We start from the raw sequence: 13076 nt of genomic DNA, 5'->3' as shown, positions 1-13076 counted from the left end.
ACGTTCATACTTGCGGTGATGAGACACAGCTCTGAGTCAGTTTATCACACTTAGCATTTTAAACTCAGTGGTTACAATTAGAATTAGTTTCTGTATTGCATATTGAAGACAGAGTGAACGTTTAGCTTGAACAGGTATTTTACATCAACTATATTCTTTCTGATTAGCTGTTTTATATAGGGCCTTTTGCTAAACTTGGCATAGTGAAAATGCAGATTTACTGCTGGACTGTAATAAAGGTCATCATGTTGTCATGTTAGAATTTCATGTAAATCTTTTTTATTATTATTATTATTCTGGCAAATGAAAATTAATTAAAGATTTACAAATCAACTTGTAGCAAATATTTCTCTGGAATTCTGCAGGCTGCTGGCTTTGTTGCAAATTTTAATATTTCCTTGGAGGTCATGAAACGCAGCTAGCACTAATACAGAATTAAGCACAGACTGCTCATTACTTAGGAGGTACAGAATTCAGTAATTCCATAGATAGAAAGCAGGGACTGCTTAAAACAGGCCTTGAAGGATACAATACTTCTTTTCAGATCCCATTTTCCATGGGTTTTTATATGCACTGGACATGTTGGGTGACTACTAAAGAAAGATCAGGTAAATAAAACCTGAGAGTCAGGAATGTTATGCGTGAAAACTAAAGTAATGGAGCGTGTGTACACAGAACAGAATGAAACTTGCTTAGAAATGTGTAATAAATATCACAGGCTGGATCAGTGTTGTGTTACATGTATGAGTATCCCCTCAACATTATCGAGTGGTTTGTAACCTGACCCAGTTTTGCTTTTTAATTTTGCATCCTTTCACTGAATGTGATTCTTCCATGAGTACATGCTGTCACCTTAACAGTTCCAGCCAGAAGAGGTCTCCTGGTTAGATATCTCTTCTCTCACCTCTTCTTGCACTGGCTGAGAGGCTTTACATCTTTTCCTTTTTTTTTTCTAGACTGTGCAATGTAGAAATTAATGGCATAGTTTACATTGATTTCCGTGGTAAGAATTTGTTCCCATATAGGTCAAAGAGTAGATCTAGAGAAGCTCATGCCTTCTTCTCCCAGTAGTCCAGTGGTATTTTCCAGGGTGATTGCCAGTTCAAAGCTGTGGGTTGTGTGTGTTTGGCTTCAGAGAATTGATGAGGAATTGCATGATTTGATATGGAGGAGCCACATAGGGAGGTTCGTGTGTCAGACACTTCCCCACAACCGCTTGATTTGTTTTATGCTGTGAGATGGAGTGGCCTCTGCCATTGTATTTTAGTCAGTAGCCTTTTTCTCTTCTGCTCCTAAGTGCTGGGTAGCTTCAGGAAGTTTAAAAACGTTAACAGAGGGTCCTTGCACAGGTTTCCCCTGAACTCACATAGCTCTCTTTAGTACTCAAATTTTCCAGCAGTTAATCTGTATTTCAAAAATAGAAAATGAAAACATTATATCATATTTTATGTGAAAAATGTGCACTTTATTAAACTGGTAAATATTTATTAATGATATTAGAATTCATCTTTAAATTAGACATTTCATGAATTACCTTGCCTTGGAGCTATAAAAACTTTATTGCAGCAATAAAAAAATGTAAAGGAGGCATTTTGACTATGAAATTTCATTTCATGGTCAATTGAATTTACTATATCTGAAAGAACTAAAGATGGGGTTGTAAAATAATTACGATGTTCGTATACACTTACAGAACAATGTTCTTATCCAGCAATACTAGGATAGTCTTATTTAAAGGCTGTATTAATAGTGTATTGCTAATCACGAAAGCTTCTTTAGCTGAATACAAACTTAAATTATTTTAATATGAACTGCACTGAGTTTATTGGTTATCTTGTGAAGCATTAGAGAGCTTTACTGTAAGCAATATTTAATTTAGATAAACGTAGTCCTACCCTGTTGAAAAGTCTGGTAGAAGAATTTCACCTTGAAGAAATGTCATGAGATTTTAAATCACAAATGTTGAAAAAATAAAATGGGCTTGGACAGAATTATGATTAATACTGTGTGTCTTTGGCTTTTTTCTATGTACTACCTGACATGTTCACCTATAAACTTGAATGCAGAATCACCAGAGGCATGGTTAAAAATAGGTTATGTCAAGGTTTTCCTATGTCTCCCTTAGGGTATGGAGTTGGCTAGCTACCTTGTAATACTTCTGCAAGTATCTCACATATTTCCCACAGGAAGACCAAAGTAAAAAAAAAAAAAAAAAAAAATTTCCCTTTTTAACATATTCTTTGTGTATTATTATACTGAAAAAATCATTCACAGTGCAAGAAAGATATTTATTCTCAGCATACATGTGGCCTAGCAATTATTAAGAGATCGTATTGATGAGTTAACAATAGTTCATACTATTGAGATATACATACTATGGAAAGAGTGACAACTTGTCACACTGCTGATTAACTTCATTATTATTGGCAACAAACAACACATTTATCTTTCTTAACAGCCTTTTTCTACATTTAAAAACAGACAACAGCAACAAAAAGAGGAGATAAAATGGAGACAGTTTGATTAATTTTAATATTTTAATAATATGCGTATAAAATCCTGATGTTCAAAAACGAGTCACTGAAAAATGGAGTGTTGATGTACATTTGACTTCAGAGAACACATGGATTTACATGATGCAAATATTATCCCTATAAATACTTGAATATAAATAAGTGGAAACAAACAACAATATCCTCATTAAAAATCAATCCCCAATATTTTATATTAATGCTCTGTTTTCTGTTGAGCTGCCCATAGAAAAATTATTTTAATCTGCAAACTGTGGCAATTCTGTAAAACTACAACTTGTGCTCCTGAGGGTTCCTTTTTTTAACACCTCTCTATAATCTGCCCAGCCTGCTGAGTAGCATTGACATCAGTAGTACATCAATTTCAGAAAGTGGATTATTTTTACTAGACAGCTATTGTGACATATTGGGTCAGTCATAAATGAAAGATATTCATGCAAGCATGCAATACTTGTAATGAAGTCTCACTCTGACCTTCTGTATGATTGATTCTGTAATTTAGTTTTCTCAGGCAGTGCCTGAAATGAAATGAAATCATGTTGAACAAGTTTTGAATACCCACAGTGCACCAGGAGAAGAAAAATCTGCAGCCCCAGAGGCTTGAGAGAGAGCAGCTGAACGATTTATCTCCATGCTATTATAGCCTTTGCCAGCATTCAACATTTCTTTTTTTTTTTTTTTTTTTTTTTTCTTATTTGGCTTAAGTACTTAATTCTGCAGGTAGCTGTAAATGGGAAAATAAAATGCTGTTCAGATTTAAAATGACAGGACAGGAGTATGTGCAGGGGACTGATAAAATATCTTGAATAGAACTGACCTTTCATGTAGCTGAAAGTTACTGGGGGATTCATCCTCATAATTACCATATAGATTATTTTTATTTCTTTCCTGCAATGAAACATTTCAGAGAGCAGTAGTGCTGATTGAATGAAAATTGAACTTGTTAACATTCTTTTCAGCTTAGCCTGTTGTACATAACAGAAGGTTAGCTTTGATGAATTTCAAAATTCTCTTTCTGATATCTAAGAAACACACAGTAAAATAATTGTCTCTTTTCAGTCTGATTTTTTTATTTTATTCAAAAAAGTACAGATGTTACAAAGACTGATAATTTTAAATATATTGCTCCCTATATTACTTATGCTGCTAGAGCAAATGTGTTTCCTATTTGATGAAGATTTGAGCCTGTTTATATTTTACAATTGTTGTGGTGCTGTCAGTGCATTCAGGATTCTGCACAGATAAGGCTAATTCATAGTGGAATGCGCTCATCTTTAATTACATTACTACTTAGGAGTGGCACTGTGCTCAAATCAAAGACATGATGGTGACTATTGCTTTTATTTCAAGAAGAGGCTTTTTAAATAAACAGCTCAATGATGTGGCTTTAAAAAACTGAGTTGCAAATTTGAGCTTATTAAAGGCTGCATGCAATAGAAATATCATTAATGTTTCAGAACAGTGGTGCCTTGTACTTAAAGGTCTAAATCTTTTTTAGTAATTTAAATTCCCAAATTACTAATTAACCGAATAGATTGACAGAAGATTGCAAGAATAAAAGCTAAAAAAGTTGCTTTAAAATTGGCAAAAGACAGTTATTTCACTACTCACTGGACTGCGTGTCTCTAATTCATTTTAATTTTCCTTTACAAAGAAACTTATTTGTAAATGTCTTTTAATACCCAATCTGTAATCTCCTATCTAGAGAGAATGGAGTACGTTTTCAATTAATACCATGTTATAACAACATTGTTTAATGTGTTGCAGATGAAACAGTTATTTCATGGGTCATTAATGTGTTTAACGCCTGGAACGCTCTATTAAAACAAGCCCTTGTTATTGTTATGAACATGTTTATTGTCATCTTTTAAGACGAAGCATACAACTAATTCCAGAAAGTTACAGTTATTCATTTATAGGAGTAGCAACTGTTCTTACTAGAAAGAGAGATTATCTTCAGAGTTTTCTTGTTTTTATTTTTCCTTTGATTACTACGGTGGTTTACTAAACTCAAGTTTTAAATCAACAGTGTTAGTCTAGTTTGTATTGGACTTTCCCAGCAGAAATGGTAGCTGCTATCACCTCTGTTTTTAATAATTGGTGGCACCAAGAAAAATTAATCTCAAAATTAAGTAATGCCAAATTAAATGATGCTCTGGTGGCTCAGATCATTGACATTTGGCTATATACAGAACCCTTCACATGGTGGTGGACAGTCTGTAAAATTAGACCTTTAGGGCTCCGTTGGGATTTTGCAGCTCCGGTGCCCACTCTGGCTCAGCTCAGCGCTGTGGCAGGCTGGCTTCTGCCCACACGTCTGAGCTGTGTGCTTTGCTGATGGACTTTCAAGTCAGTTTTTTTTGATTGCTGTATAGTTAAATATTTTATTTTACTTCTAATGACGTAGTTGTGTGGTTTTTAGTTACCTTTCGGAGAGCGTGTGTGCACGGCTCGTGGGGGGCCTCGGGGGAAGGTGGACGATGGGCTGAGAACCCTGGAGGCAACAGAGAGCCCTGGCTTCTGCACAGAAGCTACGTGCTGCAACTTGAACGTGGTATGAAGACGGTGCTAGCCTGATGACGTACGAAATAATAGGGTTTTAATAGTGTGTAGATTTTCACATCCTCAGTGACACTGTAATACTTGGTGTGGGTAATATAGTCACTTTTCTGAGAGACGTGCTCTTCCCTCCCTTCTCATCGATACAGACACAATGGGCCATCTGTTAATGAGTTGTTATGGTTGGAGAAGGAAACTTATTCTGGTGTTCTTTTCGAAAATAGGCAACTCATAGTAACGGCAAGAAAGGACCTGTCCATAAGAAACAAAGTGGCAGCAGTTGCCAAAGACATCTATCTGAATAGCAGGTACTGCTGGTGCTAAAAAAAAAGGAAATAATTAAAAAACGATGCAAGCAGTTTATTAACTATCGAGATACATGAGGGACTTCTGCACAAAAGAAGAGAAACACAGTAACATCAGCAGAACAGTCTGGGAAAAAAGACTGTGACTACTTTATATTAACAATGCCTAAATCAAGATCCATCAACTCCAGAAAATATTGTGAGGTGCCATATGAATATGTGGAAAATGATACACCCCAATGGGAAAGCTGTCAGGAATTGGAGCAGAAGCTGAATCTCTGATGTTCCTAAGAACAGGAACGCAGGCGTATATGACCATGGACACCAGCTGTGCATTAAGCCTGGCTTTAAACTATTGTGCCTCCCGAGTTTAAACTCTTAAAATCAGGTGCTACTTTCTTAAGCCAGCCAAATGAGGCAGATGCCGCAGGTCTGGATATGTTGTACCTGGCCAAAGGCTTTGTTGGGTCCAGCCACCGTGGTTCTTGGGTCATTTGAAAACTTCCTTTGAAATTCCTGCTATTCTCTGCTGTTACCACCTATGTTTCTCTTTGGACAGCTTACCCAATACTCAGCTTCCGCTTCAAGTTCTTGAGAAATGCTAAGTCTCTGTAGAATTTAAATTATTCTGTGTTGTCAGGTAGCTGGAAAAAAAAAATACATAGCTCTGGTAATAAAGATAATGAGACCTACTTTTCTCATTTGCTTTAAAACCCAACAACAACCAAATAAAGAAAACCCAAACAAAAAACCCCAACCCCAAAGAAAAAATACTCCCTCTGAAGATAGCTACCAACACTTGTAGCAATTTTTAAACAAACAAATATAATGTAACCCCCAAGTCTGTCCCCCCCAATTCCTTGCACAATTTTTGTAACCTTTGATAATTTTTGTCAGTTGTCATGCTTCCTCACAGTCTCTCCCCTAGTTGCTTACTGCATAATAAGGACCTTTGAAGTCTGCCTTTGATTTGGTAGCTGAAGCACCTGAAGTTGCAGAGGTTGTAACAAAACTGCTAACAGCATTTATCTGACATTCTGGGACTTCATTTTAAGTGTCCAGGGTTTGTTTGCAATGTGCCTTCGCTGTTTGCATACAGCAGACCTAAGCTTGTACTGCTAATTTGGAGAGAAGCTCCTCATGCCACCAGACCCATCAGATCAGAGCCCATCTGTGATCTGAGTCACACGTGTATTGTCATCATGCTGTTGGGTACCTTGTCCAAAAGGAGTGTGATTCAATATGCTTTAAAGTATGGCAGATGTTTGGGGAGAAGAGGGTGGAGAATCTATCTTTAAATGCCTCTACAAAATGGTGTAAAGATCAAATTATAAAGAAGTTGTGAATCAGGTGATGCTAAAGCATCAGCCATCCACCCACTGTGGATGGGTGGAGGGCTGTCGCAAACCTATGGTGCCATCCATCTGTAAGAGCAGAAGCCTTTCCCAAGCAGAAGGACTCAATAGTGACTGAGGCAACCAAGAAGCATTACCCCTTCAGCCCGCTTTGGGGACTGCATGAGGAACCTGTGGGGTCACAGGGAAGTAAATGGGCAAGAACAAAGTTCCCAACATCAAATGCTCTGTGCTAGGGAGGTGGGGCATCAGGGGTAAGAATTATAAGCATTTCAGAGAAAAGTCTTTGTCTCTTAGTTTGGCAGTTGTGCGATTTTGCCCTAGCTGTGAGCTTTTCGTATTTCTTCACCATGTAATGCAGCATTTTGTTAGAGATAGCTGGGCAAACTGTGAATGAGGCCACAAAGCAGTGTTGCAGAGGTGCCAGAGCAACAGAGCTCCCCGGGACCCGGAGCGGTGTTGGTCTGGCAGGTGCCCAGGCTGGTTGGCCCTGTCCCTTGGCACGTTCTTGCTTGGAATCGCATCTCTGAGGTGGTGCTGCACTGCCAGGTGTGGGTGTGCTCCTACTGCCTAATCCCCGAATGCGGTTCCGTCGAAGAAATGATTTTAAGTTGTGATTTGGTGATCTCATGGCACTCTTACCACCCCCTGTAACAGGTCAGGCTGTCTGCTTGGAAGGAAGCTCTGTGCTGCACAGGGGAGCATGAGGAACACCAGCCATGTGAGGGGTCACTGCCAACGTGGTTGCAGATCAGACCTCAAAGAAAAGCAAGGGACAGTAAATCAGAAAGATTCCAATAAAACACATTCAGCTAACTTGGAGGTTGCAGCCGTATGAAAAAATTCTATCATTTAGCAGGAGATGAATTTCTAGAGACATCTGGGGTTGCCAGAACAAAAGGAGATGGTTGCTCAGTTTTGAGAAATAAATCAGTGGGCCCTTATATTTGTTGGTTTTAGTTTGGGTTTTTTTCTCTTCATGTCCCTTCTCTGGCTTATGTGCTCTGAGTGAAGAGACGAGAGTAATTTCTGATGTAGTGGGACTGAGGTAGCACACAGACCAAGAAATTGCATATTCTTCATGTTCTCCAGGCAGCAGAATGTGCGCGAGCCTCCTGTCACCAACAGCTCTTTTAGATCCAGCTGCAGACATAACTTTTTTCCGACCCGACATGTGCTTTGTTGTAGCCTTTCTTTGGGAATTAAATTAGGTAAGCTTTCCTTTTCTACAGAGACATGAAGCAAAACATGGGAGTTTTCTCATTGCTGGAGAAAAGAAGCTGCGGCTTGTAGTGGATCTTCTGATAACTGCAGTTTGACAGATCTATTACTGATGGCAGTATCTGAGGAGGGGAGAGGAAGGATGCTGCTTCAGTGGTGGCAGCACCAAGTGCAACTGTTTTGTATTCTGTTAAGTAAGGTTTTAATCTCTGACAGAGAAAAGCATCCTGTTAGTTTGATTTGTTTTGATTGGCAGTGAATTCCAATCTTGTAAAAATTTAGATTAATGGATTCTTTTATCTATACTTGTGGAGAAAAAGAGTATTGAGGATTTCTTCTAGAGATACGCTGACTTGCCCAAAAGTAAAGGGAGTAATTTACAGACAGGGACAACTGAGGATTTCGCTCTTTACACTGCAGTACATTTGCTTCAACTTACATATATCCTTTAAAATATTACATCAGCTTAGGTTACATTGACAGTGTTGAATTCCCGAGGCAATGGAATATATAATGTTTTGAGTCAACTTCTGAAACCAGGGCATAGTGAGCATAACCATAAATGTTGGGTTTTGCATAGTTATTTTTGTTGGCAGATTTCTCACTTTCGTTAAAAAACTAGCTCATGCAGTATAGGGTCAGATCCCAGCCCTACATCTTCCTGTAGGCACTTCCATGGGCTCAGTCCTGACATGGCTAGAAAGAGTCTTACTGGATATGTTGGCTATTTAAATGATTGAAGGCTGTAGACATTGATTTTAATAAAGACTTCAATATTACTCAAAACGTTCTAAAAAGTAATTTCCTAGTTATGTTTTTAAATACCATGTTGAAGATTCCTAGAGATTAAAATTATATCAGGGTAGAAATCCAGGATAAAACTACTGTATGTAAATGACTGTCAAAATGCAGGGTAAGTGGGAGCTGGGGCACCTCTCAATGTAATGGCTGGATGCATTTATCTGTTAAAATAAATACTAGCTGTATTGCTAGTAATATTAACTACTGGATGTTTAATGGGTTGATAACAGAAGAACGAACTATCTTTTATTACCTTAATTTTTCCCTTAGTACTCAGTGGTGTGTTTCGCTCCGGTACAGTAATTGTTGAAAAACACCTTTGATAATACTGTATAAATTAAAGCGTGGGAGTTCACACATTCCTTTTTTTAAAGTCTTATTACTCTGTTGTTTGCTTTCCAGTGGCTGTTGAGGAATTGATATTTTACCAGTTTTTGAGAACTTACACTTTTACAAATCAAAGTAAAATAAGCTATATATTTGGCATATGCCATGAGACGTGTCCTTTGGCAATATGACTAAATAGGAGTTCTTTGGCATGACTGTCTAAATAGATTAGAATAGTTGCGAGTAGGATAGTTTGATGGACAGATATCCTTATGGTTCCTTTGATGAGGCCTTCTATGCATCAAATGCTGAATGTCTTTATAATGTGTGCTATCAGAGCTGTGCAAGAGAGTGGTGACAGAAAGCCAGTGTGCCTAGATGCAGTCACCATAAAGTTGTTTTGCGAAGAGGGAAACATTTTGGACCATATTTTGCTTTTTTTATCCATGAGTATAACTGAAGAGACCAGAGGGGTGGCTGGCACTCCCCTCAGTACAGGTCTCTATACCTTAGGTTTTTTGTACCGCTCATGTAGGATGACAACAGAGAGATCTGAGACAAAGTTATTTCAGTCTGCAGAGGAATCACACGAGTTATTTCTCTTTGGTTTTCCATTTCACACATTAAGTCCTTGTTTGATTGTCATGCTGAGTAAACCAGTGGTTGAGTTTTGCCTGACTTGTGTTAAAATCACCAAGTTTTGCCTAGCTTCAATCCAAGACACTAAAGCAGATCAGGCTCAATCAAAACGTGATTCTGTCCGCTTGAGAAGTTCATGAATTTTTTGTCAGAACTAACCTGTCATTTTTGCATGATGTTACAAAAATCCTGAATGCTCATAATACTTGCGTATCACATTTACTTCTGGTTAAGTTTATGTAAAAGAACTTGTGATATTCTCTGAAATTTTCACAGTATTCTCAGTGGATTATTTTGAATACGTGAGCTTTTAAATTTTCGTGTAGTAATGTAATTAGCATGTCGTGGATATTTTGGTGCACTTGTGCTTCCATGCATGCTCCTGATATAAGATGATTTTCGTTGGTAAACATTTCTTTGATAAACATTTCATGCATAATGAAACACTACCGATCCTTTTGGTTCAGTATTGGTCTTTGTAATATAAGGGAGAAAATAAGAGCAAAGGTAATTGATGGAAATTTTGTTTTCTTGATTATAGATTCCTCCTTAGAAGATGTTGTTTGCTCAGGAGTTATATACAAATGCTGTGGACTTTAATGTTGCTACGGACTAACTCCCCTACCTTCTTGCTACTTGCTAAACCACTGTACAAACATGAAAAATGGTTTATGCTTCCTTGTCTGAAAGCTCTTCTATAGGTACCATATGTTGTTGAGGCCCACAACACTGTACCACAAAGTAAAAAAAGAAATTCCCATTCCTTTCTGTTTTTTTTTTAAATATTGATTAGCCATATAACTTAAATTCAAAGTGCAGAAAATACATTGTTTGTCGTTATCATATGTAAATGATACGAGATTGGAAATGATACAGACTACTTTGGTTTATGTAATATGTCTTATCTCTTTGGTGCTGGATAGCCAGTTACAAAGTATTGTTGTTTCCACTTCTAGCTTTTCTGAAGTTTTCAACATTAAAAAAAAAAATTAAAAAAGCTTAAAGAATTAGGAAAAGATACAGAAAAGAAAAACTGGAATTAAATAAGTGGATGTAAAAAACCACACAAGCATCAAATAGTATCAGAAAAAGGGACAGTTAAGAATTCATGGGCTTGTGTATAAAATTAGATTCTGGGTCAGTGCAAGTCAAGAGAATTTAGTCTCAATAAAATCATAGATGCAACCGAAATGACAAGACGTGGGGTAATGGTTTGTAACCCACGTCATCACATTTTGCTGCCTTGGTGTAAAGGCCAGAAAGGCCTGTATTGTGTAACAAAAAAGAGAGAACAAAAGCTAGTCTTTCAGGTGTAGAACACCTCCAAGAAAGTACTGCCTGCAAAATACTGAAGAAAGTTAATTTCTATGAGAGAAGGTGATTCTGATGATCTCCACCTTTGCTTTACCAGCAATTTTCTTCATGCAATAAAGTAATGTCTGTAAACTAAAATGAATGGAGTAATATGCAGAAAGTTATATCCTTTTACAAAAGACTTTGAATGACTTCCAGATGCCACTGCCAATACAAGTCAAAATCAAAATGACCCTATAGTTAATGGCAGTAAATTTTCACAGAAGGGTGCCCTGAAGCAAATGGGTATTTCAGCCAATAAGTCTGATGTTTTGATCTTTCTGTATCAAGTGCTCTACTGTTGGCACATGCATTCATCTCTAAGGAACTACACTCCATTCCCGAATGTATTAAAAGAATTTAAGAAGTAGGAAAAGCAGTGTGGTGCGGTACGGATGATGAGTCAAGCTGGCAATGGCTTGGAAAGCATGGGGAAAATGAGGGTGAGACCTAGTGTATAGGATCTGGATCAGGAGCTTGTGGGGTTAACTTCGTCTGTACTGGATCCAGGTGCAACACTACATGTACTTTTATGCTAAGAAGGATTTCTTCTTTCTGTATAGGCTTCAGCAGAAAGACACATGAATGCCAGATTCAGAAGTAATATGATTTAATTGCTACAGGGAAGCAGTGTGCTGCAGCACTTGTACGTAAGATGGATGAGGCAGGATGTGCATCTTCTCTAATGCATGGATTGCTTCTTTGTACGGCCACACTTGTCCCATCCAAGAAAAGGCTTTCAGGAGCACAGAACCACTGCTTCTGTTGAGGGAAGAGTTGTAAAAAGTAAGAGGAAAGTCACTTGGGCTAAACTTACCTCCATGCTGACACAGATTTTTGAAAACTGGTTTGGGCTTATCTGCACTTACTAAGCACTGGGAAGGGCAAATTCTGTTGTGGACTGTATGCTGGGCTCCCAGCATTGCTGTTTTGTTCTGTGTCATTTCATTAAGGATCACTGCACCTGCTACTAATTGCGACGTAGGTTATTAATAATGAAAGAGTTTTCAAAATCTAATTTATTTCTCATGTTTCTGTCTGTTCAAACAATGGCTATAGATTAATCAGGTTGCTGAATCAATTTGTGAGCTATTTATTCTTTTCACTTAGTAACTGTTTTAAAAATCTTCTCTCCTGTTTAAATGTTCCTTCATTGTGTATTGATCCGTGTGTGGTTAAAAATAAGAAAACTGAGTTGTTCATAGGCAGATTCCAGTTGACTTTACCTTGAGGGTCTCGCTTCTTTTTATTTACAAGTGTGATAAGTGTTGTGCAGATGTAGAAGACATAGTTTGTGCCCTCAAGAAACAGTAGAAACAAAACCATGCAAGCACTTGAGTTTCTAAGACATGAAGTACAAGACAAATAAAGTCGGTGGTTGATACGTAGCCTGCTACTTTCCACATGTGTTTGATTGTTGGATTAAAGATAAAAATGCGTAGTTTTGTGTGGTACTTGTGAACAAAGATTTTTAGGAGTGATCAAGATTACTCGAATGGTTCTCCAGTGTGCTGCAGTGTCTGCGCTTGAGACCTGGCAGGGCAGGGTTCTTTGTTTAAAACAACTTTAAAATCCCACTCAGACAGGATTGTCTTATACCTACTAGTATTACTAGCAACAGCTAAGAATAACTGAATGTCAGTAAAGGAAGATGCTTTCCTCTCTATATATATTCCGCCCTAACCCAGTTTTGTTTACTTTCTGCATTTGACAGCAGTTTGTGTCTTCTCAGTTGCAGTATTTTCCCTGTATTGTCAGTCAGCCTGTTTCCCTGTTGTTTCTGTGGGGATTTCCCATCTCCTCAAGAGAAGAAATGTTTAAAAATGGGGAAACACAATTTTTGTTCCACAAAAAAACCCCATCCCCGAGTTGGGGAGAAGTGATGTCCAGGGCAAGTGTGGTAACTGTTGCTGTATTAAATATATTAAAAATGCATTTAATTCGTTAAAAAGAAATGAAACAAACTGCAAGTTGACAGTGTCCAT

General features: G+C 37.7%; 1 protein-coding gene across 6 annotated transcripts in view; it reads left to right on the top strand.

Moving 5' to 3' along the window:
* TOX3 (TOX high mobility group box family member 3) overlaps window positions 1–13076 on the top strand; it is a 114937-nt gene that overhangs the window by 63380 nt on the left and 38481 nt on the right. The window lies entirely within an intron of this gene.

This window comes from Buteo buteo, chromosome 11 (assembly GCF_964188355.1).
Source record: "Buteo buteo chromosome 11, bButBut1.hap1.1, whole genome shotgun sequence".
Taxonomy (NCBI): Eukaryota; Metazoa; Chordata; class Aves; order Accipitriformes; family Accipitridae; genus Buteo; species Buteo buteo.
This window is presented reverse-complemented; position numbering and strand designations above follow the sequence as displayed.